Raw genomic sequence first — 26,696 nt, forward strand, 5'->3', positions numbered from 1 at the left:
GAATGTTCAAATGTTTGTGAAACCTTATGGGACTTAACTGCCAAGGTCATCAGTCCCTAAGCTTACACACTACTTAAACTAAATTATCCTAAGGACAAACACACACACCCATGCCCGAGGGAGAAATCGAACCTCCTCCGGGACCAGCCGCACAGCCCATAACTGCAGCGCCTCAGACCGCTCGGCTAATCCCAAGCGGCAACTTCGGTAGGATGTCGCAGTCAGATTTTGAAATGTTGTTGAATATTATAGGACCAGTTATGAGAGACAAGAGAGATTTAATTTTTTTGTCCACGTCACTGCTGCTGGTGCCAAGCACCGCAGCAACTTTTTGTAATGAATAATGTTTGATTTTAGTATTTTTGTAACCTGCGCAACGTACATTCCACAGGCACTCCTCTGCCTCATAGAGCGACATAAGCTGGAAAATTTTGTCTCGTGACCACTCCATTTCACATAAAAATGAAGGGACATAAAATAAACGCACCACTACACTGCAGCAAAACGAACACCAAAACACTCACCCAGAGCGAACGAACACTAGCGCTGCGTAGCGGAATTTAGTGGTAGCAGGCCACGAACAATGTTCGTTTGATCTCTTCCGACACAGCCGTGGAACACTGATTTTGTGTTGCGAACATCGGTAGTCCATTACTAGCCACGAACAATGTTGCGAACAGCGTTGTGAACAATGTTGGAAACTCAGTGTAAACGCGCCTTAAGAATAAACCTGATGTAAACAAACACAAACGCTATGATTGGTCAGCAGCCCTACCACATGTGCAGTGGCATTGTTCCGCTCTTGGAAGTAGGTCCTACTTATGTACTAGATATCTTATTACTATGTTACGGTATATAAAACTATGATATTCTAATGTATTAACAGCCATCGGCGTCTGCAATACGCTTTCGTCGCAAGTATCTCGCTCAGAGAAATTACCGTGTATTTAAGTTTCGTCAATCTAGTTTTTAATTATAATACCACTTTAGCTAAAAACGAGTGCATGTTATGTTTTCCATGTGATCTAAGAAGCGTGCACCGAGCGAGGTGGCGCAGTGGTTAGACACTGGACTCGCATTCGGGAGGACGACGGTTCAATCCCGCGTCCGGCCATCCTGATTTAGGTTTTCCGTGATTTCCCAAAATCGCTCCAGGCAAATGCCGGGATGTTTCCTCTGAAAGGGCACGACCGACTTCCTTCCCCATCCTTCCCTAATCCGATGAGACCGATGACCACGCTGTCTGGTCTCCTTCCCCAAAAACAACCAACCAACCTAAGAAGCGTGCGGTATTGCTGGAGTTTTGCCGAATATTATTTCACTGCCTTAAAAAATTAAATGACATTCTAAGCTATATTGTTTCTCTGTTCGTCTCTTTGCCTCTAACTGCAACTGCTGATATCACTGCATGTGAGTTGGACCAGCTGGCTAGCGAGTGCTATCAAAGTTAAATGCGGCGGTAAAGCTGTTGTCCTGCGCTCAATCGACGTGCGCTTAACGCACAGCATAAAACGTATCTTTATTGTCGTACTTGACTGTACTCGAGACAGATTGGCTACCGATCCACGTGAAACTAAATCCAATGAGATTCCAGTAAAGGCGGAAGAATACATGGTGTAATGTTTACATCAGGTTTATTCTTATGATGAACACAATCCAGTCTTCTGTGACGTCAATGCAGTGACACTATGCTACTAAAAGTTAAAATCGGTTGTACTTGGAAACGGCACTAACCTTCCCCCACCATTCTAGTGCTCGCTGTTTGTTGTATTTCTGTCCCACCTTTGTGGAATAACTGCTGCTGTATTCGGTTCGATTTCAGTATTTCTTTCATTTTCTCACCGAATACAAAGGTCAAAAAACTGGTCATCAGGTACAATATAACACGTTTCTGCAACTAACCCAAGAGCGACCGCCGGCCGCGGTGGTCTCGCGGTTCTAGGCGCGAAGTCCGGAACCGCGTGACTGCTACGGTCGCAGGTTCGAATCCTGCCTCGGGCATGGATGTGTGTGATGTCCTTAGGTTAGTTAGGTTTAAGTAGTTCTAAGTTCTAGGGGACTGATGACCACAGCTGTTAAGTCCCATAGTGCTCAGAGCCATTTGAACCATTTTGAAGAGCGACCAGCTATTACGTTTTAACTTTCTGTAAGGGATGCGTGTGTACAATATTTATAAATGAATGATGCATTCCAAAATCTGGAGAAGTAAATACGAAAAATAAATGGGAAAAGCGTGTAGTATAAAGATTGTGATATGAGAGACCAAGTACTGCGAGAATTGCGGTTTGTATGTAGCCCACGAGTGTGATGTGGCAGTTGTGATAGTATAAATTGAGTGCCAGAGATTACAAGTGGCATAAGTGCTTGCTGAACCAGACTGAGTACATGACTGCCGACGTTAAATGATCATAAATTATGCGAGATATATTTCTAACGTTCATTTACTCCACGTATAGCTGTAGGTATGGTCTGAAATTATAATGTTTCTACATTTCTTTATAATACAGGGTGATTCAAAAAGAATACCACAACTTTAGGAATTTAAAACTCTGCAACGACAAAAGGCAGAGCTAAGCACTATCTGTCGGCGAATTAAGGAAGCTATAAAGTTTCATTTAGTTGTACATTTGTTCGCTTGAGGCGCTGTTGACTAGGCGTCAGCGTCATTTGATGCTAAGATGGCGACCGCTCAACAGAAAGCTTTTTGTGTTATTGAGTACGGCAGAAGTGAATCGATGACAGTTATGGGGGTATGTTAAGGATATGGCGTTTCGGCCACCCCTCCCAGCCACCATTGATGATTTGAAACGAGAAATAACAGCAGCTATCCAAACTGTTACGCCTGATATGCTACAGAGAGTGTGGAACGAGTTGGAGTATCGGGTTGATATTGCTCGTGTGTCTGGAGGGGGCCATATTGAACATCTCTGAACTTGTTTTTGAGTGAAAAAAAAACCTTTTTAAATACTCTTTGTGATGATGTATAACAGCAGGTTATATTATGTTTCTTTCATTAAATACACATTTTTAAAGTTGTGGTATTCTTTTTGAATCACCCTGTATATTAAAAGTACGTACACACCTTGCATCTTAAAATTTTTTAGAGATAAACAGATACAAGTGAAAAAACGTTTTCGTTATTATGCTGTATTCTGAAGATTTTTTGGTACAACATGCATGGTACTCATTGTGCAATACATGTTCTTTATAAAACAGGAATATGTGCGCAGTAAATGCAATATTAATGTCATAAGCTGCAAAAAAATAGGTAAATAGCAAAGCAAACAAAAATACCGAAGCGAAAATGCAGGGTGTAAGTTTTAAGTTGACAAACCAGAATAACTCGAAGAATAAGCTTCACACCAAAAAGGTGTAGAATCCAAAATTGATTATTTTGGAGGGGGACATCTGCTGGTGCTAAAATTAGCCCGCCACCCCAACCCCCTGGGGCTGGGGTGGGGTGGGAGTCAACTTTAAAATTTCAAATGGGAACCCCCTTTGTTTTGCAGAATCAGATTCTACATAAAAAAATTACGTACATTTTGTCGTAAACATTTGTTTTGATTCTTGGTGTTGGCGCTGTAATTCAAGAAAATCCATGTTCTCATTTTTGCGTGGAAAATGGTTACGGATAAATAAAAAATAGTTATTTACTTCGTAAATTTTGATTCGCTAAAACAAGGTGATATTCTTTTGTTCGTCCGTAGAATAACCGACTTGCATTGGAGCTCTCATGTTACTTGGTGTGATATTTCTTGATCAAAGAGGCGTGGCGTCAAGAGATTCGGCTCAGAAAATTGCAGATCCAAATAATGGAAATGTTCTTTGAATATTAGAACTCTTGAGTCTTATATGATCCAATACATTAGCAAGGTCAGAAACCAACAAGAATCTGGAAAGCGTTTACATGTGCATTATGTCACGTGATACTCAAATTGAATTTATCTCTACTTGTGCTCTTCATGTCAGTGGTGCCATCATTGAAGAGAGAGAAAATGTGAAGCATTATTCAAGAATTGTTGCTGCAACTCTCGATTCAAATCATGTTGAACAAACAACAGTCATCCTGCACTATATTTACTTCAGTAAGGAAACTGATAAATGTGAAGTAAATGAACGGTTTTTGGAGTTCATAGATTGTAATTAGAAGACGAGAATTGATACTGTACATTTTATTTTATCAACACTTGTGAAAGACTCAGCTCCTATTGTTGAATGCCGGGGACGGGGTAATGATAGCGGAAGTAATATTATAAAACTTCCTGGCAGATTAAAACTGTGCGCCCGACCGAGACTCGAACTCGGGACCTTTGCCTTTCGCCGGCAAGTGCTCTACCATCTGAGCTACCGAAGCACGACTCACGCCCGGTACTCACAGCTTTACTTCTGCCAGTATCTCGTCTCCTACCTTCCAAACTTTAGAGAAGTTTCGCAGGAGGGCTTCTGTAAAGTTTGGAAGGTAGGAGACGAGATACTGGCAGAAGTAAAGCTGTGAGTACCGGACGTGACTCGTTCTTCGGTACCTCAAATGGTAGAGCACTTGCCCGCGAAAGGCAAAGGTCCCGTGTTCGAGTCTCGGTCGGGCGCACAGTTTTAATCTGCCAGGAAGTTTCATATCAGCACAGACTCCGCTGCAGAGTGAAAATCTCATTCTGGAAACATCTCCCAGGCTGTGGCTAAGCCATGTCTCCGCAGTATCCTTTCGGGAGGTGCGTACTAAGAGGAGGAAATTATTTCATGATGAAAACAAAAACAGATTTATTCGGGATAAATATAGTTTATGTCAATATTTTCAATCTAGTGCCTAGCTTTTAAAAGTGAAAGAAAACAGTGAAGATTTTAGATGAAACATTTCCTGACGTTGTTATAGGCAAGTACATTATAATATGCTACCCGTTGTACGATTGGCGGTTTACATGAGACTGCACTGATGTCTGTTTACTGAAATGTGTGGGCGCGCTAGTGAACGAATGGTGACAGGACACTCCATATCGGAGCATTACTGGCACCGGGCATTTCGTCATTTTACAAATCAGTGTAATATTTAGTCCTTTGTTTTGAAGTGGAATGAAAGTAAATTAAACTAATTTAAAAATAAAATTGAACTGAGTATACATGCATTTCACAGTAATTCATTATTGAGTAGCATCTGAAGCTGAGGTTCTATGTCAGTTGTATCTGTTTCATCCCTTGCCATGTAGGTCATGGTTAAGCTGTCATCCAGTTCCGTATCTGTTGTGGTCCTACGGTATTAGTAACTGTCTTTGTCACTACTTTTCAAATCAATTCATTCCTGTTCTTTCAGTCTCTTGCTCAATAAAAGCATCATGGCGCTAGTATTCTTTCTCGATATCTTTAACTTTTGCTCCCTCCATCATGCTTTATCCGGTGTGTTTGTTCTTTCAAAGCCGCAGTGGGCAACAAAGATACGGTTTGTGAAATTTCTTATTTTATTACATTTCAAATAATTTTGATTATAACATTATACAAGATGTATCATAATAGCTGTTACTGGTTTTCTGAACTAATAGAGGGCATGAAATTAAACATTTTTCTTAATAAAGCAGTGTCCAGTAATGCGTCGTTTTGATCTTGCACTAGGACAAAATAAAAGTTCTGGAACTACTTCACAGCAAAACGAGTGTGAAGTATAGAGCATGGTCTTACCAAGGTATCATGCAGATATGTTACTGTTTTCTTTCTATGAAATTGATAAATTAAATATAATGAAAATTGTAAATACATTTATAAATGGTATTTAAAGATATAGACAACGCAGTTTCCTCTAATTCTAACTGAAAAGGTATCAGGAACCCAGAAATGTGAACGCAGAAAATGTGCTTGGAAATAAATTACGTACTGGAGGTAGCAAATTTAACTTTCAGTGTCAGTTCTGTAATTGGGAAACCTGTCGTTCCCCACTTGCATAGAAAAACGATGTTAAGTCTTTTAATGTCCTCAACTAAGTAAAATTTCACAGAAGATGTTCTGTGACCAATAGTAACAAATGAAATTAACTTCAGTAGTTCCTCGTTTGGGTGGCAAGAGAAACAGCTGAAACAAAAACTTCTAAAATCGGAGTGATGAGCACTAGCTTTTGGACAGAAAAACGAATTATTAGCAGACACTGTATTACTGACAGGTAATGTTAAGATTCTTGTCCTCAACCAAAACAGAAAATTAGGAACTCGAATTTTCTCATGTACTGCAATACAGGATAATATTGCATCCAACATGCAACTGAAGTTAGCACTGTTAATAGTGGCTCGATGATACACATCTACATCTACACTCCGCAAGCCACTTGACAGTGTGTGGCGGAGGGTACCTTCAGTACCTCTATCGGTTCTCCCTTCTATTCCAGTCTCGTATTGTTCGTGGAAAGAAAGATTGTCGGTATGCCTCTGTGTGGGTTCTAATCTGTCTGATTTTATCCTCATGGTCTCTTCGCGAGATATACGTAGGAGGGAGCAATATACTGCTTGACTCCTCAGTGAAGGTATGTTCTCGAAACTTCAACAAAAGCCAGTACCGAGCTACTGAGCGTCTCTCTTGCAGAGTCTTCCACTGGAGTTTGTCTATTATCAACGTAACGTTTTCGCGATTACCAAATGATACTGTAACGAAGCGGGCTGCTCTCCGTTGGATCTTTTCTCTCTCTTCTATCAACCCTAACTGGTACGGATCCCACACCGGTGAGCAGTATTCAAGCAGTGGGCGAACAAGTGTACTGTACCCTACTTCCTTTGTTTTCGGACTGCATTTCCTTAAGATTCTTCCAATGAATCTCAGTCTGGCATCTGCTTTACCGACGATTAATTTTATATGGTCATTACATTTCAGATCACTCCTAATGCCTACTCTCAGACAATTGATGGAATTAACTGCTTCCAGTTGCTGATCTACTATATTGTAGCTAAATGATAAAGGATCTTTCTTTCTATGTATTCGCAGCACATTACGCTTGTCTACATTGAGATTCAATTGCCATTCCCTGCAGCATGCGTCAATTCGTTGCAGATCCTCCTGCATTTCAGCACAATGTTCCATTGTTACAGCCTCTCGATATACTACAGCATCATCCGCACAAAGCCTCAGTGAACTTCCGATGTTATCCACAAGTTCATTTATATATATATTGTGAATAGGAACGGTCCTACGACACTCCCTTGCGGCACACCTGAAATCATTCTTACTTCGGAAGACTTGTCTCCATTGAGAATGACATGTTGTGTTCTGTTATCTAGGAACTCTTCAATCCAATCGCACAATTGGTCTGATAGTCCATATGCTCTTACTTTGTTCATTAAACGACAGTGGGGAACTGTATCAAACGCCTTGCGGAAGTCAAGAAACAAAGCACTTACCTGGGTACCCGTGTCTATGCCCCTCTGAGTCTCGTGGACGAATAGCCCAAGCTGGGTTTCTCACGATCGTCTTTTTCGAAACCCATGCTGATTTCTACAGAGTAGATTTCTAGTCTCCAGAAATGTCATTATACTCGAACATAATACGTGTTCCAAAATTCTACAACTGATCGACGTTAGAGGTATAGGTCTATAGTTCTGCACATCTGTTCGACGTCCCTTCTTGAAAACGGGGATGATCTGTGCCCGTTTCCAATCTTTTGGAACGCTACGCTCTTCTAGGAACCTACGGTACACCGCTGCAATACATGTGTATACTACCGCTCTCTCTGATTCAACTGGTTCCACCACGAACAACTTTTAATTCGCTCGCATTTTCCCAGCAATATTTCATGCAATTCATCCAAATTGCGCCCTCTCCCATACCTTCGTGTTAAAAGTTCGCCATTCTGGGAGGGTCTCTCTTTTTCGTCTGCACTGTCTCCTCTCGCTTTTCCATCCACTGTTTCTATCTGCATGCATCTCTCTTTGTCTTTTGCTGCCACTGGCTCTCACTGACCATCAGTATCGCCTCTTTCTCAGAAAGAAAGTTCTGCCATTTGACTGTTAATTGTTCATTTGTTTTACACACTCATGGTTTCGGTTTTGTAGCCACTCTCAAGCTCATGTTCAAATATTAAAATATAACTGATCTTTCTGTGACTTGCCGTTGTCGCAAAACCATATTTCTGCTCTTATAAGACGACATAAGTACATATCGAATCATGACGTGTCACATGCAGATCTGACTTATTATAACACTTCAGCATGCACTCGAGAATGGCTATAAAGCCGAAGTCATTACTGTGTAAACTAAATTAAAAATTAGCAGTCATATGACGGGAATATGTTTCAAAAAATTCTACATGACTGCGGTCTCCCGTAAAGGAAAGGCAATATCTCCTCTCTCTTTAGCGCCCACAGCTAGTGTTTTCATCTATCTCTCTTTCTCTTTCAATGATACTTTCTCTCTCCTACCATCACTGTTCCTCTCTCTTTCTCAGATATATTTCACACGCGTTTAACGTATTTCACGCGTGTATGTACATATACACTGAAGAATCAAAGAAACTGGAAGACCTACCTAATATTGTGCACCTGAGCACGCAGAAGTGCCGGAGCACGACGTGGCATGTACTCGACTAATGTCTGAGGTAGTTCTGGAGGGAACTGACACCATGAATCCTGCAAGGCTGTCCATAAATCCGTAAGAGTAGAAGGGGGTGGAGATCTCTTCTGAAGAGCATGTTGCAGGGCATCCCAGATACGCTCAATGATGTTCATATCGGGGACGTTTGGTGGACAACGGAAGTGTTTAAACTCAGAAGAGTGTTCCTGGAACCATTCTGTAGTAATTCTGGACGTGTTGGGTGTCGCATTGTCCTGCTGGAATTTCCCAAGTCCGTCGGAGTGCGCAATGGACGTGAATGGATGCAGGTGATCAGACAGGATGCTTACGTACGTTTCACCTGTCAGAATCGTGTCTAGACGTATCAGAGGATCCATATCACACCAGCTGCACACCCCTCACACCATTAAACAGCCTCCACCAGCTTGAACAGTCCCCTGCTAACATGCAGGGTCCATGGATTCATGAGGTTGTCTCCATCCGTACGACACTATTTTAAAGGAGTCTCATCCGACCAGGCAACATGTTTCCAGTCATCAACAGTCCAATGTCGGTGATCACGGGCCCAGACGAGGCATAAAGCTTGGTGTCGTGCAGTCATCAAGGGTACACGAGTGGGCCTTCGGCTCCGAAAGCCCATATCGATGATGTTTTGTTGAATGGTTCTCACGTTGACACGTGCGGATGGCCCAGCACTGAAATCTGCAGCAATTGGCGGAAGGGTATACTTCTGCCACGTTGAACGATTCTCTACAGCCGTCTTTGGTCCCGTTCTTGCAGGATTTTTTTTCGGCCGCAGCGATGTCGGTGACTTGATGCTTTACCGGATTCGTGATATTCACGGTACACTCGTGAAATGGTCGCACGGAAAACCCTCACTTCATCGCTGCCTCGGAGATATTGTGTCCCATCGCTCGTGCGCCAACTGCAACACAACGCTCAAACTCTCTTAAATATTGACAACCTGCCATTGTAGCAGCAGTAACCGATCTAACAACTGCGCCATACAGTTGTCTTAAATAGGCGTAGGCGTTGCCGACCGCAGCGCCGTATTTTGCCTGTTTACATATCTGTGTATTTGAATACGCATGCCTATACCAGTTTCTTTGGCGCCCGCATCTCGTGGTCGTGCGGTAGCGTTCTCGCTTCCCACGCCCGGGTTCCCGGGTTCGATTCCCGGCGGGGTCAGGGATTTTCTCTGCCTCGTGATGGCTGGGTGTTGTGTGCTGTCCTTAGGTTAGTTAGGTTTAAGTAGTTCTAAGTTCTAGGGGACTGATGACCATAGATGTTAAGTCCCATGGTGCTCAGAGCCATTTGAACCATTTTTTTTCTTTGGCGCTTCAGTGTATTTCACCTGTGTTTCTAGCGAATTTCGCCCTGCAGTTTCATTTTCTCACAGCCTAATGTTTACGACCTCGTATCTCCTGATCTATATCCTGTACAGTGATATAATTTTTGAGGTACATCAAGTGGTATGTGTGTCTACGGTCTGCGAAATGTGGCAGTTTTCACGCGTCTCAGTATTTGACGTCATATCTCCTGAACTATGTGTCGTATATATATTTGTAGATGCATTCAGCGGCATATCTGGACACGGTATGTGAAAAGTGTTGCGAATGGAGTTAGTAGCAAAAAAGTAATAAATTAAAACGTCATGCATGATGCGTCAGTTTTTCTCCCGCATCACGGTATGTGATGCCATAACTCCTGTAACTATCTGTCGTAAAATGATAAATTTTTGTAAGTACATTCATAACCAAATGTGGATATGGTCTGCGAAAAGTGCGTGAATAAAGTTTGTTGCAACAAACTAATAAACTTAAAAGTTTTGCATGTTGCAGTACTTTTCCACGCATCCAGAGTTTGTTGTCGTTGTTGTTGTGGTCTTCAGTCCAGAGGCTGGTTTGATGCAGCTCTCCATGCTACTCTATCCTGTGCAGGCTTCGTATTCTCCCAGTACCCACTGCAACACACATCCTTCTGAATCTGTTTAGTGCGTTCATCTCTTGTTCTCCCTCTACGATTTTTACCCTCCGCGCTGCCCTCCAATACTAAATTGGTGATCCCTTGATGCCTCAGAACGTGTCCTAACAACCGATCCCTTCTTCTAGTCAAGTTGTGCCACAAATTTCTCTTCTCCACAATTCTATTCAGTACCTCCTCATCAGTTATATGGTCTACCCATCTAATCTTTAGCATTCTTCTGTAGCACCACATTTCGAAAGCTTCTATTCTCTTCTTGTCTCAACTATTTATCGTCCATGTTTAACTTCCATACATGGCTACACTCCACACAAATACTTTGAGAAACGACTTACTGACACTTAAATCAATACTCGATGTTAACAAATTTCTCTTCTTCAGAAACGCTTTCCTTTCCATTGCCAGTCTACATTTTATTTCCTCTCTACTTCAACGATCATCAGTTATTTTGTTCCCCAAATAGAAAAACTTAGCCGGCCGTTGTGACCGAGCGGCTGTAGGCGCTTCAGTCTGGAACCGCGCGACCGCTACGGTCGCAGGTTCGAATCCTGCCTCGGGCATGGATGTGTGTTATGTCCTTAGGTTAGTTCTAGGAGACTGATGACCTCAGATGTTAAGTCCCGTAGTTCTCAGAGCCATTTGAACCATAGAAAAACTCATTTACTACTTTAAGTGTCATTTCCTAATCTAATTCCCTCAGCGTCACCTGATTTAATTCGACAAGATTCCATTATCCTCGTTTTGCTTTTGTTGATGTTCATCTTATATCCTTCTTTCAAGACACTGTCCATTCCGTTCAACTGCTCTTCCAGGTCCGTTGCCGTGTCTGACAGAATTACAATGTCATCGGCGAACCTCCAAGTTTTTATTTCTTCTCCGTGGATTTTAATTCCAACTCCGAATTTTTCTTTTGTTTCCTTTACTGCTTGCTCAACATAGAGACTGAATAACGTCGGGGAGAGGCTACAACTCTGTCTCACTCCTTTCCCAACCACAGCTTCCCTTTCATGCTCTTCGACCCTTATAACTGGCATCTGGTTTCTGTTTTGTAAATAGCCTTTTGCTCCCTGTATTTTACCCCTGCCACCTTCAGAATTTGAGAGAGCGTATTCCAGTCATTGTCAAAAACTTTCTCTAAGTCTAGAAACGTATGTTTGCCTTTCATTAATCTATCTTCTAAGGTAAGTCGCAGGGTCAGTATCCAGTGTCTATGACGTAGTATTTCCTGAAATAAGAGTCGTAAAGTGATGTAATTTTTCTGGTACGTTCAGTGATATATACGAATACTGTCTACAAAATGTGTCACAAATACATAGTAAAGAAGTAATCAAATAAAACGTCATGCTTCTTGTGGGAGTTATAATGTATGAACAGCGAAAATGTAGTAAGCGGCAAACTTCGTTCGTCAGCGAGAAAATGTTTGTAAGGTTTTGAAATTATGTGTACAGTTTGTTGCAACTCCCTAAGTGCTCTCATTCTCAAACACGAGACGACTGAAGTATTGCTATTCTCGAGTCGTGGGTTACACGCACAGTGATTCTTTCGGTCAGTAGATGACACGTGAAACAAGTTTTATAGAAATCGGTCCAATGGTTCAGGAGGAGACGTCGAACATGCATACATGCTTACCACGAGGTGACAATAGCATCTCCTGGTCGTGTGGTAGCGTTCTCGCTTCACACGCCCGGGTTCCCGGGTTCGATTCCCGGCGGGGTCAGGGATTTTCTCTGCCTCGTGATGGCTGGGTGTTGTGTGCTGTCCATAGGTTAGTTAGGTTTACGTAGTTCTAAGTTCTAGGGGACTGATGACCATAGATGTTAAGTCCCATAGTGCTCAGAGCCCCGTGACAATAGTCATGGTATACTTTCTAACATCGTGTAGAACCTCCATTTGCCCGGTGTAGTGCAGCAACTCGACGTGGCATGGACTCAACAAGTCGTTGGAAGTCCCCTGCAGATATACTGAGCCATGTTGCTTCCATAGCCGTCCACAACTGCGAAAGTGTTGCCCGTGCAGGATGTTGTGCACGAAATGTCCTCTCGATTTTGTTCCATAAATGTTCCATGGGGGTCATGTTGGACGACCTGGGTGGCCAAATCATTTGCTTGAACTCTCCAGAGCGTTCTTCAAACCAATCGCGAACAACTGTGGCCCGGTGAAATGGCGCATTGACATCCATGAAAATTCCATCGTTGTTTGGCAACACGAAGTCTCCATGTAACCGAACATAACCATTTACATTCAATGATCTGATCAGTTGGTCCTGAGGACCCAGTCCATTCCATGTAAACACAGTCCACCCCATTATGGAGCCACCATCACCTTGCACACTGCCTTGTTGACAACTTGAGTCGATGACTCTGTGGGATCTGCACCACGCTCGAATCCTACCATCAGCTCTTACCAGCTGATATCGCGGCTCATGTGAACAGGCCACCGTTTTCCAGTCGTGTAGGGTCCAACCTATATGGTCATGAGCCCGGGACAGGCGCTGCAAGACATGTCAAGCCGCTAGCAAAGGTACTCGCATCGGTCATCTGCTGCCACAGCGCGTTAACACCAAATTTCGCCGTATTATCCTAACGGATAGGTTCGTCGTTCGTCCCACATTGATTTCTGCGGTTATTTTACTCAGTGCTCCTAGTCTGTTAGCACTGACAAGTGTACGCAAATTCCTCTACTCTCGGTCGTTAAGTGTAGGACAACGGCCACTGCGTTCTCGGTGGTGAGAGGTAATGCCAGAAACTTAGCGCTCTCAGCACGCTCTTCACAATGTGGATCTCGGAACATTGAATTCCCTAACGATTTCCGAAATGGAATGTGATATGCGTGAAGGCCCAAGTACCGTTTCGCGTTCAAAATCTGTAAATTCCCGTCGTGCTGCCATAACCACGTCGGGAAGCTTCTCACGTGAACCACGTAAGTACAAATGACGTCTACACCAATGCACTATCTTTTTGCACCTTGTGTACGCGATACTACCACCATCTGTGTACGTGCATATCACTATCGCTTGACTTCTGTCACCCCGTTGCATGTACATATCTATGTACATACATAATACATACACTACTGGACATTAAAATTGCTACACCACGAAGGTGACGTGCTACAGACGCGAAATTTAACCGACAGGGAGAAGACGCTGTAATACGCAAATGATTAGCTTGTCAGAGCTTTCACACAAGGTTGGCACCGGTGGCGACACCTACAACGTGCTGACATGAGCAAAGTTTCCAACCGATTTCTCATACGCAAACAGCAGTTGACCGGCGTTGCCTAGTGAAACGTTGTTGTGATGCCTCGTGTAAGGAGGAGAAAATACGTACCATCACGTTTCCGACTTTGTTAAAGGTCGGATTGTAGCCTATCGCGATTGCGGTTTATCGTATCGCGACATTGCTGCTCGCGTTGGTGGAGATCCAATGACTGTTAGCAGAATATGGAATCGGTGGGTCCTGGAGAGTAATACGAAACGCCGTGCTGGATCCCAACGGCCTCGTATCACTAGCTGTCGAGATGACAGGCATCTTATCCGCGTGGCTGTAACGGATCGTACAGCCACATCTCGATCCCTGAGGCAACAGATAGGGACGTTTGCAAGACAACAACCATCTGCACGAACAGTTCGACGACAATTGCAGCAGCATGGACTATCACCTCGGAGACCATGTTTGCGGTTACCCTTGACGCTGCATCACAGACAGGAGCTCCTGCGATGGTGTACTCAACGGCGAACCTGGGTGCACGAATGGCAAAACGTCATTTTTTCGGATGAATCCAGGTTCTGTTTACAACATCATGATAGTGAAAATGGCTCTGAGCTCTATGGGACTTAACTTCTAAGGTCATCAGTCCCCTAGAACTTAGAAGTACTTAAATCCAACTAACCTAAGGACATCACACACATCCATGCCCGAGGCAGGATTCGAACCTGCGACCGTAGCGGTCGCGCGGCTCCGGACTGTAGCGCCTAGAACCGCTCGGCCACTCCGGCCGGCTCATGATAGTCGCATCGGTGTTTGGCGACATCGCGGTGAACGCACATTGGAAGCGTGTATTCGTCATCGCCATACTGGCGTATCACCAGACGTGATGGTATGGGGTGCCATTGGTTACACGTCTCGGTCACCTCTTGTTCGTATTGACGGCATTTTGAACAGTGCACGTTACATTTCAGATGTGTGACGACCCTTGGCTCTACTCTTCATTCGATCCCTGCGAAACCATACACTTCAGTAGGATAATGCACTACCGCATGTTGCAGGTCCTGTACGGACCTTTCTGGATACAGTAAATGTTCGACTGCTGCCCTGGCCAGCACGTTTTTCAGATCTCTCATCCTCTTGATGAACTCTGGTATCGTGTTGAAGCTGCATGGGCAGCTGTACCTGTACACCCCATCCAAGCCCTGTTTGACTCGATGCCCGGGCGTATCAAGGCCGTTATTACGGCCAGAGGTGGTTGTTCTGGGTATTGATTTCTCAGGATCTATGCATCCAAATTGCGTGAAAATGTAATCACAGGTCAGCTCTAGTACAATATATTCGTCCAATTAATACCCGTTTATCATCTGCATTTTTTCTTGGTGTAGCAATTTTAATGGCCAGTAGTGTAGATGCATACATATTTTTTTTATAATTTGTATGAATGCATACAGGATGACCAGAAGGTTTGCCAAACCGTTTGTCATTATCACATATAGTCACGAAGTTATACTTTAGCAGCAAATGTTTCAAAGCGAAATACTCCGTGTTCAAAAATATAAAAAAAATATTATTTTTAGACTCCAATGATTTCACTATGTAAACTTTGTTGCTGAAGTAAACCTTGGTAAATCCGTCTGGTTATGCTGACTCATAGGTATCATGTATATATTCAGTGCATGTATTCGTCGACCGAATATTGTCATGTGATTCAAACCAGTTTCGACAAATAAAGTAGGCAACACAACAGCTGGAAGAAGATAATATTTTTATAAATGTACGGCGTTCAATAAGTAATGCAACAAAATTTTTCCTCCGCCAATTTCGGCTGAAAAAATTGGAAAAAATGCGGAATTTGTCGTGGTACATCGTGGAATATTACGACTTCAGACCTTATAGTTTCCCAAGTCACGATAGTTAGCGCATCTACACGTAGCCTTCAAAATGGCGTCTACAACATAGATGAGTTTAAAGCAGAGAACTGTCAATGAGTTTCCTTTGACGGGAAACCAGAGCATCGCAGATATTCACATGCGCTTGCAGCATGAGCTCGGAGATGTGACAGTGAACAAAAGCACAGTGCGTCGTTGGGTGAGGCGTCTGTTATCATCGCAACAAGATCGCGCAAACCTGTCCGATCTCCAACGTGCCGGCCAGCCTGCCACGCATAGTTGTGACTCCTTGAATGCTGGAACGTGCGGACACTCTCATTTGCGGTCGCCACAGAAATGCAGACGAACTTTTCCTTCTCCATGACAGTGCCATCCCTCACCCAAGTCTGTGCACCCGAGAGGAGCTCACAAACTTTCATAGGACCGGATTTCGCATCTTCCGACCTCCATCTGGGTTTTGTAGCCAAAGAATGGGGGAGAACATGGTGTATTGAAATGAAGGATGCATTCTGTGGAAGCAGTACATGGACGGACGACGGAGAGGTTGCTGATGCAGCAAGATGTTGGCTCCAACGTCGACCAGTAGACTGCTATCATGCGGGCACACTGGCTCTCGCAGTAAGGTGGCGCAAGGCTGCCGCATTGAACAGAGAAAAATAGGGTTTTGTAGCCAAAGAATGGGGGAGAACATGGTGTACTGAAATCGTGAATGAAACCAACAAAATAAAAAAAAAAGTGTTGTATTACGCCTCTCGTACTTAACTGATACGTCTCTGTGTCTAGCTGGGCAGGATAAGGGTTCGATTTTCGAAGATTTTGTTTCTGAAGGAGGGACGTCTTTACTCTACAACCTCTGGCTCTACACACCGTTCCCTGCCTGCAACTTGTGTTGCAACAAACGACACGAGTCTCTCTGCCTCAAGCTCCACAAAGTGTTAATCGCCCACGACACTGTAGACATTTGGAAAAATGCTCTAAATAAAATACAACTGTCTTATTGATTCCCTTCCTCTGAAGCACAGCGACACAAAATGAAGAACGCTTCAGTGAGAGGCTGCAGTGTTACGACGTGAGAAAGCCTCTCACATAAACCGACGAGTCTAGATTTCTGACTAGGCAAACCTAAGTGCAGCACCGGCTATTCCAGGACCTAATCTTGTTCATACGACGAGCAACAGCCTTTATCATCTGCACAGCTTGCCACACTCTCCCTGCCATTCCTTGTTGTCAGAGCTATTGGAGATGGTACATATTCGTTACTGAGTAACGAATACGCTACGAGGCTCCACGCACCGTTTCTGGCGTGTTTCCTCGCTCACACCCAGTTCGTGCCCGCCTCGGTCCGAGTCGGAGGTTTCTGCTTTCCTCCAATTCGTTTCCTACCCGGACTAGAACGTTTATTTACTCGCACGTCGTCTTTGCCGCTCGCTTGGTGCTGGCTCGCTGGTTTTCATATGTCTCCAATCTTTTGTTCTCAGCTGACCAAGTCAGCAGTGACAGGAGTACCGAATACATTTTGTCAGTCTCCACGTTTTCTCTCCCCGCATGCAGTTCGTGTCAGACTCGGGTTGAGTCGGCGGTATTCGTATTAATCGTCGATTGTGTGCAGGACTTCATCCATTTCCGTAAAGTTTTCTGGTGTTGCAGCCTTCGTACAGACAACCGCATCGTCCACAAATAGCCTCACGGAGCCTCCATCTGTATCCACTACATTAATATAAACTGCAAACAGTAACTGCGCTGTAACGCTGTCTTGGGGACCTCACGAAATTACATCAGTCGATTTTGCTCAGTTAAAACCGACAATATTGATTTCTACCAGCAAGGAAGTGATGAACCCAGCCGGCCAGAGTGGCCGAGCGGTTAAAGGCGCTACAGTCTGGAACCGCACGACCACTACGGTCGCAGGTTTGAATCCTGCCTCGGGCATGGATGTGTGTGATGTCCTTAGGTTAGTTAGGTTTAAGTAGTTCTAAGTTCTAGGGGACTTATGACCACAGCAGTTGAGTCCCATAGTGCTCAGGGCCATTTGAACCATTTGATGAATCCAAACACAAAGATTTTCCGATACTTCGTAAGCTCTTATTTTGTTTACTAAACGATAGTGCCAAATTGCAGCGAATGCCTTCCAGATGTCAAGGAACACGGCAGCCTTTGTTTCCGGCGCTGTCGATGTCGTGGACGAATTGAGCCAGCTAAGTTTCGGAGGGAGCAGATTTTTCTCTTTCCAAAACATCACAATGCCAGAGCATGAAATACACTCCTGGAAATTGAAATAAGAACACCGTGAATTCATTGTCCCAGGAAGGGGAAACTTTATTGACACATTCCTGGGGTCAGATACATCACATGATCACACTGACAGAACCACAGGCACATAGACACAGGCAACAGAGCACGCACAATGTCGGCACTAGTACAGTGTATATCCACCTTTCGCAGCAATGCAGGCTGCTATTCTCCCATGGAGACGGTCGTAGAGATGCTGGATGCAGTCCTGTGGAACGGCTTGCCATGCCATTTCCACCTGGCGCCTCAGTTGGACCAGCGTTCGTGCTGGACGTGCAGACCGCGTGAGACGACGCTTCATCCAGTCCCAAACATGCTCAATGGGGGACAGATCCGGAGATCTTGCTGGCCAGGGTAGTTGACTTACACCTTCTAGAGCACGTTGGGTGGCACGGGATACATGCGGACGTGCATTGTCCTGTTGGAACAGCAAGTTCCCTTGCCGGTCTAGGAATGGTAGAACGATGGGTTCGATGACGGTTTGGATGTACCGTGCACTATTCAGTGTCCCCTCGACGATCACCAGTGGTGTACGGCCAGTGTAGGAGATCGCTCCCCACACCATGATGCCGGGTGTTGGCCCTGTGTGCCTCGGTCGTATGCAGTCCTGATTGTGGCGCTCACCTGCACGGCGCCAAACACGCACACGACCATCATTGGCACCAAGGCAGAAGCGACTCTCATCGCTGAAGATGACACGTCTCCATTCGTCCCTCCATTCACGCCTGTCGCGACACCACTGGAGGCGGGCTGCACGATGTTGGGGCGTGAGCGGAAGACGGCCTAACGGTGTGCGGGACCGTAGCCCAGCTTCATGGAGACGGTTGCGAATGGTCCTCGCCGATACCCCAGGAGCAACAGTGTCCCTAATTTGCTGGGAAGTGGCGGTGCGGTCCCCTACGGCACTGCGTAGGATCCTACGGTCTTGGCGTGCATCCGTGCGTCGCTGCGGTCCGGTCCCAGGTCGACGGGCACGTGCACCTTCCGCCGACCACTGGCGACAACATCGATGTACTGTGGAGACCTCACGCCCCACGTGTTGAGCAATTCGGCGGTACGTCCACCCGGCCTCCCGCATGCCCACTATACGCCCTCGCTCAAAGTCCGTCAACTGCACATACGGTTCACGTCCACGCTGTCGCGGCATGCTACCAGTGTTAAAGACTGCGATGGAGCTCCGTATGTCACAGCAAACTGGCTGACACTGACGGCGGCGGTGCACAAATGCTGCGCAGCTAGCGCCATTCGACGGCCAACACCGCGGTTCCTGGTGTGTCCGTTGTGCCGTGCGTGAGATCATTGCTTGTACTGCCCTCTCGCAGTGTCCGGAGCAAGTATGGTGGATCTGACACACCGGTGTCAATGTGTTCTTTTTTCCATTTCCAGGAGTGTATAAACTTCATTTATGCACAGTATTAACCTCAGCGGTAAAGTTGCCTTTTCCAAGTTGAGCAGTTGTGGTTGACTAGCGTACGCTATAATTTAATAGCAATATTATTTGATTTCAGTGTGTACCCGCCATGGTAGCCGTCAGCGCTAATGCGCTGCTTCCTGGACTCGGGTAGGCGCGCCGGCCCCGGATCGAATCCACCCGGCGGATTAACGACGAGGGCTGGTGTGTCGGCCAGCCTGGATGTGGTTTTTAGGCGGTTTCCCACATCCCACTAGGTGAATACCGGGCTGGTCCCCACGTTCCCCACGTAATTTAATAGGCGTGACCTAGTATGTCACTTGTTTTACCGTTCCACTCATTAATAACCAAAGAAACGAAAACTTAATCAGTCTTCACAAAAACTTTTACAATTATGGTGTGCGGCGTCTCCATGGAGCACCACAGCCACGCCTGCTAACGGTGAAGGTACCCTTTCTCGAAGCCGTTGCGTACTTGTGGCGAAAAAATTATGCAATGAAGTCGGACCTTGTGGATAATGATGTTCGTAAAGGCGACAATCAGTTCTTCTATTACCGTGTGCTTCGTCATACAGAAGAATCATGCTGGTGTATTCTGCAAACACGTAGTCAGTCATGTAGCTGTAACACTCACAGACACGTGAATCAGTTTCGAACCATGTCAGAAAGGTAAGACAGACGCCAAATGACGTTAGCCGATCCGACGTAAGCAACCCCCACTATGACTACCCTGTTCCATACCTACTTAGCAAACACGTTTTCAAACGGCTGTCGGACGGAAACTGCACGTTTCTGGACACAGGTTCCAATTCAAAATATTGTCTACTCACTCCCTTTTACAAGTCCTCGAAGCTTGTAACGGAACTTTCCGAACACCCTGTATACAAATAGAGATTCATCAGAGATTTATCAGATATACAGGGTGTTACAAAAAGGTACGGCCAAACTTTCAGGAAACATTCCTCACACACAAAGAAAGACAATATGTTATGTGGACATGTGTCCGGAAACGCTTACTTTCCACGTTAGAGCTCATTTTATTACTTCTCTTCAAATCACATTAATCATGGAATGGAAACACACAGCAACAGAACGTACCAGCGTGACTTCAAACACTTTGTTACAGGAAATGTTCAAAATGTCCTCCGTTAGCGAGGATACATGCATCCACCCTCCGTCGCATGGAATCCCTGATGCGCTGATGCAGCCCTGGATAATGGCGTATTGTATCACAGCCGTCCACAATACGAGCACGAAGAGCCTCTACATTTGGCACCGGGGTTGCGTAGACAAGAGCTTTCAAATGCCCCCATAAATGAAAGTCAAGAGGGTTGAGGTCAGGAGAGCGTGGAGGCCATGGAATTGGTCCGCCTCTACCAATCCATCGTCCTGCCTCGGGCATGGATGTATGTGCTGTCCTTAGGTTATTTAGGTTTAAGTAGTACTAAGTTCTAGGGGACTGATGACCTCAGAAGTTAAGTCCCATAGTGCTCAGAGCCATTTGAACCAATCCATCGGTCACCGAATCTGCTGTTGAGAAGCGTACGAACACTTCGACTGAAATGCGCAGGAGCTCCATCGTACATGAACCACATGTTGTGTCGTACTTGTAAAGGCACATGTTCTAACAGCACAGGTAGAGTATCCCGTATGAAATCATGATAACGTGCTCCATTAAGCGTAGGTGGAAGAAACTAAAATGAGTTCTAACATGGAAACTAAGCGTTTCCGGACACGTGTCCACATAACATCTTATCTTTATTTGTGTGTGAGGAATGTTTCCCGAAAGTTTGGCCGTACCTTTTTGTAACACCCTGTATATTACAACATTCTTTACTAGTTATTTATGTACCTTTATACAATATATATAATATATTCAATGTATGGAATAAAGCGAGACTGTTACGACTGGCAGCATGTGAAGAAGAACCACAAAAACACGAATATATTCGAGGGTTACCCAGAAAGTAATGCACCGCATTTTTTTCTTCAACAATTCTTTATTAAACATAATGAGAATTACACACGCGAAAGAATGGTATTTTATCTACACACCCTATTTTTCCACGTAATCTCCATCCCATTCTATGGCCTTCCGTCAGCGCAAAACAACGCCGTGTATGCCATGTCGGAACCAATTCTTGTTCTGGTGGCGAAGCCAGTGCTTCACTGCGTGAATCACCTCCCCATCGTCCTCAAAATGCCTTCCACGAATGGCATCCTTTAACGGCCCAAACAAGTGGAAGTCCTAGGGGACTCTAGATCAGCTGTGTCAGATGTGACAGCCGTGGTCTCCCCAACCTCTGCAAATCGTGGAGCTCCGCCGAACCGCCTTCTGATGACCTCACCCTCCGTACCCAGCGACTAACTGTACTCCTGTCGATATCAGATGCTCCCCAGACTTTGGACTTATTTAGGAGCCTTATTTGGCTTACTATCTACAAGTTCACCAAGGCACTATTAGTCCAGATTTTCCCGCTCCTCAACGGCAATTCGGCGTACATACCTCAGAGTGGTTGGTGGGTCACGTCGTCCATAAACTGTCCTTTTCAATCTATCACAGGTATGTTTGATAGGGTTCATGTCGGGAGAACATGCTGACCACTCTAGTCGAGCGATGTCATTATCCTGAATTCACAAGATGTGCACGATGAGGGCGCGAATTGTCGTCCATGAAGGCGAATGCCTCGCCAATATGCTGCCGATATGGTTGCACTATCGGTCGGAGGATGGTATTCACGTCTCGTACAGCCGTTACGGCCCCTTCCATTACCACCAGCGCGTACGTCGGCCCCAGATAATGCCAACCCAAAACAGCAAGGAACCTCCACCTTGCTGCACTCGCTGGACAGTGGGTCTAAGGCGTTCAGCCTGACCAGGTTGCCTCCAAACACTTCTCCGACGATTGTCTGGTTGAAGGCATATGCGACACTCATCGGTGAGGAGAGCGTGATGCCAATCCTGAGCGGTCCATTCGGCATGTTGTTGGGCCCGTCTGTACCGCGCTGCATGGTCTCGTGGTTCCAAAGATGGACCTCGCCATTGACGTCGGGAGCGAACATACGTTTTTCATATTAGGTGCACTGTGCTGCCACCTACTGCCAGGTACTCCATATCAGCTACCTCAGTAGCCATTAGACATCGTGAGAGAGCAGAATGGGGCGCTTCGCAGAACTCACGGACCTCGAACTTGGTCAGGTGATTTGGCGTCACTTATGTCCTCTCTGTACGCAAGATTTCCACACTCATAAATATCCCTAGGTCCACTATTAAGTGGAAACGTGAAGGGACTCGTACAGCAGAAAAGCGTACAGGCTGACCTCACCTGTTGACTGACAGGGACTGCTGACAGTTGAAGAGGGTCGTAATGTTTAATAGGCACACATCTATCCAGACCATCACACAGGAATTCCAAACTGCTTCAGGACCCACTGCAAATACCGTGACAGTTAGGCTGGAGGTGAGAAAACTTGGATTTCATGGTCGAGCAGCTGCTCATAAGCCACACATCACGCCGGTAAATGCCAAACGACGCCTTTCTCGGTGGAGGAAGCGTAAACATTGGACGACTGAAGAGTGGAAAAACGTTGTGTGGAGTGACAAATCACGGTACACAATTTGGCGATCCGATGGCAGGGTGTGGGTATGGCGAATGCCCGGTGAACGTCATCTGCCAGCGTGTGTAGCGCCAACAGTAAAATTCGGAGGCGTGGTGGTGTTTTTCATGGAGGAGGCTTGTATCCGTTGTTGCTTTGCGAGGCACTATCAGAGCACAGGCCTACAATGATGTTTTAAGCACCTTCTTGCTTTCCACTGTTGAAGAGCAATTCGGGGATGGCGATTGCATCTTTCCTGTGGCCAGTAACATCCCTGCAATGGACTGGCCTGAACAGAGTCCTGACCTGAATCCTACAGAACACCTTCGTGCCAGGCCTCACCGACCGACGTCACTACCTCTCCTCAGTGCAGCACTCCGTGAAGAATGGGCTGCCATTCCCCACGAAAACTTCCAGCACCTGATTGAACGTATGCGTGCGAGAGTGGAAGCTGTCATCAAGGCTAAGGTTGAGCCGACACAATACTGAATTTCAGCATTACCGATGGAGGGTAAGTCATTTTCTGCCAGGTGTCCGGATACTTTTGATCGCATAGTGTATACCGCAAAGGTACAGTGCCACCCAAAGATGAGCTACAGGCGTGTATTAAGTGGACTCGAAGGCTCTCTTGATCGAGGATTACAAGAGTTGCCTGCCGGAGGGCGTTGGCACTGCTTCCCGCTTGGTGTGCCAAGAAGTATTCAGATCGTAAGACCGTGAGATCCGTGCTGCACTGCTGCTGGAAACTGGGCTGTCAGTTCGTGGTGTCGGTTCGTCTGTGGGGATGGGATCGGGATGCTCCCGTACTCACAATATTCATTGCATGATTGGCTAAGTGATTGTGTATTTATTTATTCCTAAATAGTTGACGTATGTGCAGAATAGTTGGACGAGCCGCTTGTCATAGTTGTGTGTGTGAGTATGAATGTCTCACTGCACATTGTGTGTACATATACCGTCTGTCGACTGTCCAGTCGCACTTATGTCACCACGCGTTATAAAACTGAATAACCACCACCCGCAGCGCTAACCGCTCTGAGATGTGCAGGAAGAAAGTCAATGAATTTCTGGAAAGTGCCGACAGTGTCTTCTAGAACGAAGAGATCACATATCGAATTCCAAGAAAACATTCCTCAGACATAATACTCCGTCTTCAGTCCTGGAATCTTCCAAACGATTGCTACAGGATGTTTGCTTTCAGACTTTAAGCTGAACATGCAAAAGCCCATTTGTCATCTGAGGAGGCTACCTGTAGCCGCTCAGGGGACGTCCAGTTGCAGTATAGGCGTGCAAATTCCAGCATTTGTTGCCGATGAACAGCAGTTATCATGGGTGCAAGAACCAGGCGCCTGCTGGAGAGGCCCATAAGCAGCAACATTCGCTGAACAGTCATTGAGGAGACATTATTGGTGCCCCCTTAGTTCACCCGGGTGGTCGCTTGCTCAACAGTTGCCCGTCTATTTATCTGTACACGTCTCCACATCCATTGTTCACCCCTGTCATCTATGGCCCATGGTGCATCTTAGTTGCTTCAGAGCCAGTTTTGGAAAGCGCCATTTTGCCACACACAGTATAATTTGACCATATAGACATGCATCATCGCAAGAGGACGTGCTACTGGGTAGAGGTACCGGTGTGTACAGCAATGTGGACCAACGTCTCTGAAGGTCTCGCTATATGGTGGTACAACATGCAATGTGTGGTTTTCATGAGCAATAAAAAGGGCGGGAATGATGTTTGTGTTGATCTCATTCCAATTTTCTGTACAGATTTCGGAACTCTCGGAACCGAGGTGATCCGAAACTTTTTTTGATGTGTGTATTTACTCATCGATCTCCCAGTAGCAAGTGTTCTCCGACCTAAAACTCGGATTCCTCGCTGTCTGGAGGAGTGGCTGTGACAGGACGTCCCGAGCGTGGCTGATCATGGAGCTCTGTTTCTGCATTTCGTGAGGCTGTAACTTTCTTTACCCATCGCCGAACTGTACTCCTATCACCTTCAGCATCGCCATACACCGCACAAAAACGTTTATGGATGTTCACCACTGTTTCTTTTTCTGCGCACAAGAATTCAATTGGAGCACGCTGCTTGTAATGTGAGTCGTACGTAGACGCCATTTTGACGCTGTACTACGGCTCTGACATCTGCCAGAACTGTTCGAAACTCCACCGGCGCACAGAACAAACTTCAAATGTGAAGCACCAACAAGGACGTCTGTCTACATATGCTGTTGTTGTTGGTGTTGTTGTTGTTGTGGTCTTCAGCCCAGAGACTGGTTTGATGCAGCTCTCCATGCTACTCTATCCTGTGCAAGCTTCTTCATCTTCCAGTACCTACTGCAACCTACATCCTTTTGTATCTGTTTAGTGTATTCATCACTTCGTCTCCATTTACGATTTTTACCCTTCACGCTGCCCACCAATACTAAATTGGTGATCCCTTGATGCCTCAGTATATGCCCTACCAACCGATCCCTTCTTCTACTCAAGTTGTGCCACAAATCTCTTTTCTCTTCAATTCTATTCAATACCTCCATACAAATACTTTCAGAAACGACTTCCTGACACTTAAATCGATACTCGATGTTAACAAATTTCTCTTCTTCAGAAACGCTTTCCTTGCCATTGCAAGTCTACATTTTATATCTTCTCTACTTCGACCATCATCAGTTATTTTGCTCCCCAAATAGCGAAACTCCTTTACTACTTTAAGTGTCTCGTTTCCTAATCTAATTCTAGCAGCATCACTCGATTTAACTCTACTACATTTCATTATCCTCGTTTTGCTTTTGTTGATGTTCATCTTATATCCTCCTTTCAAGACACTGTTTATTCCGTTCAGCTGCTCTTCCAGGTCCTTTGCGGTCTCTGACAGAATTACAATGTCATTGGCGAACCTCAAAGTTTTTATTTTATCTCCATTGATTTTAATTCCTACTCCGAATTTTTCTTTTGTTTCCTTTAATGGTTGCTCAATATACAGATTGAATAACATCGGGGATAGGCTACAACCCTGTCTCACTCCCTTCGCAACCACTGCTTCCCTTCCATGCCCCTCGACTCTTATAACTGCCATCTGGTTTCCGTACAAATTGTAAATAGCCTTTCGCTCTCTGTATTTTACCCCTGCCACCTTCAGAATTTGAAAGAGAGTATTCCAGTCAACATTTTCAAAAGCTTTCTCTATGTCTAAAAATGCTAGAAACCTGGATTTGCCTTTCCTTAATCTATTTTCTGAGATAAGTCGTAGGGTCAGCGTTGCCTCACGTGTTCCAACATTTCTACGGAATCCAAACTGATCTTCCCCGAGGTCAGCTTCTACCAGTTTTTCCATTTGTCTGTAAAGAATTCGTGTTACTATTTTGCAGCCGTGGCTTATTAAACTGGTAGTTCGGTAATGTTACATCTGTCGACACCTGCTTTATTTGGGATTGTTATTATTATATTGTTCTTGAAGTCTGAGGGCATTTCGCCTGTCTCATACATCTTGCTCACCAGATGGTAGAGTTTTGTCAGGGCTGGCTCTCCCAAGGCTGTCAGTAGTTCTAATGGAATGTTGTCTACTCCCGGGGCCTTGTTTCGACTTAGGTCTTTCAGTGCTCTGTCAACTCTTCGCGCAGCATCATATCTCCTATTTCATCTTCATCTACATACTCTTCCATTTCTATAATACCGGCCTCAAGAACATCGCCCTTGTGTAGGCCCTGTATATACTCCTTCCACCTTTCTGCTTTCCCTTCTTTGCTTAGAAGTGGGTTTCCATCTATATTAACTGCTTTTTTTTTT

At 45.2% G+C, this 26,696-nt stretch overlaps 1 protein-coding gene across 2 annotated transcripts in view; it reads left to right on the forward strand.

Moving 5' to 3' along the window:
- Window positions 1-26,696, forward strand: part of LOC124555375 (organic cation transporter protein-like) — a 448,833-nt gene that overhangs the window by 240,552 nt on the left and 181,585 nt on the right. The gene's annotated exons all lie outside the window — the stretch shown is intronic.

The sequence above is a fragment of the Schistocerca americana genome, chromosome X (assembly GCF_021461395.2).
Source record: "Schistocerca americana isolate TAMUIC-IGC-003095 chromosome X, iqSchAmer2.1, whole genome shotgun sequence".
Classification (NCBI taxonomy): domain Eukaryota; kingdom Metazoa; phylum Arthropoda; class Insecta; order Orthoptera; family Acrididae; genus Schistocerca; species Schistocerca americana.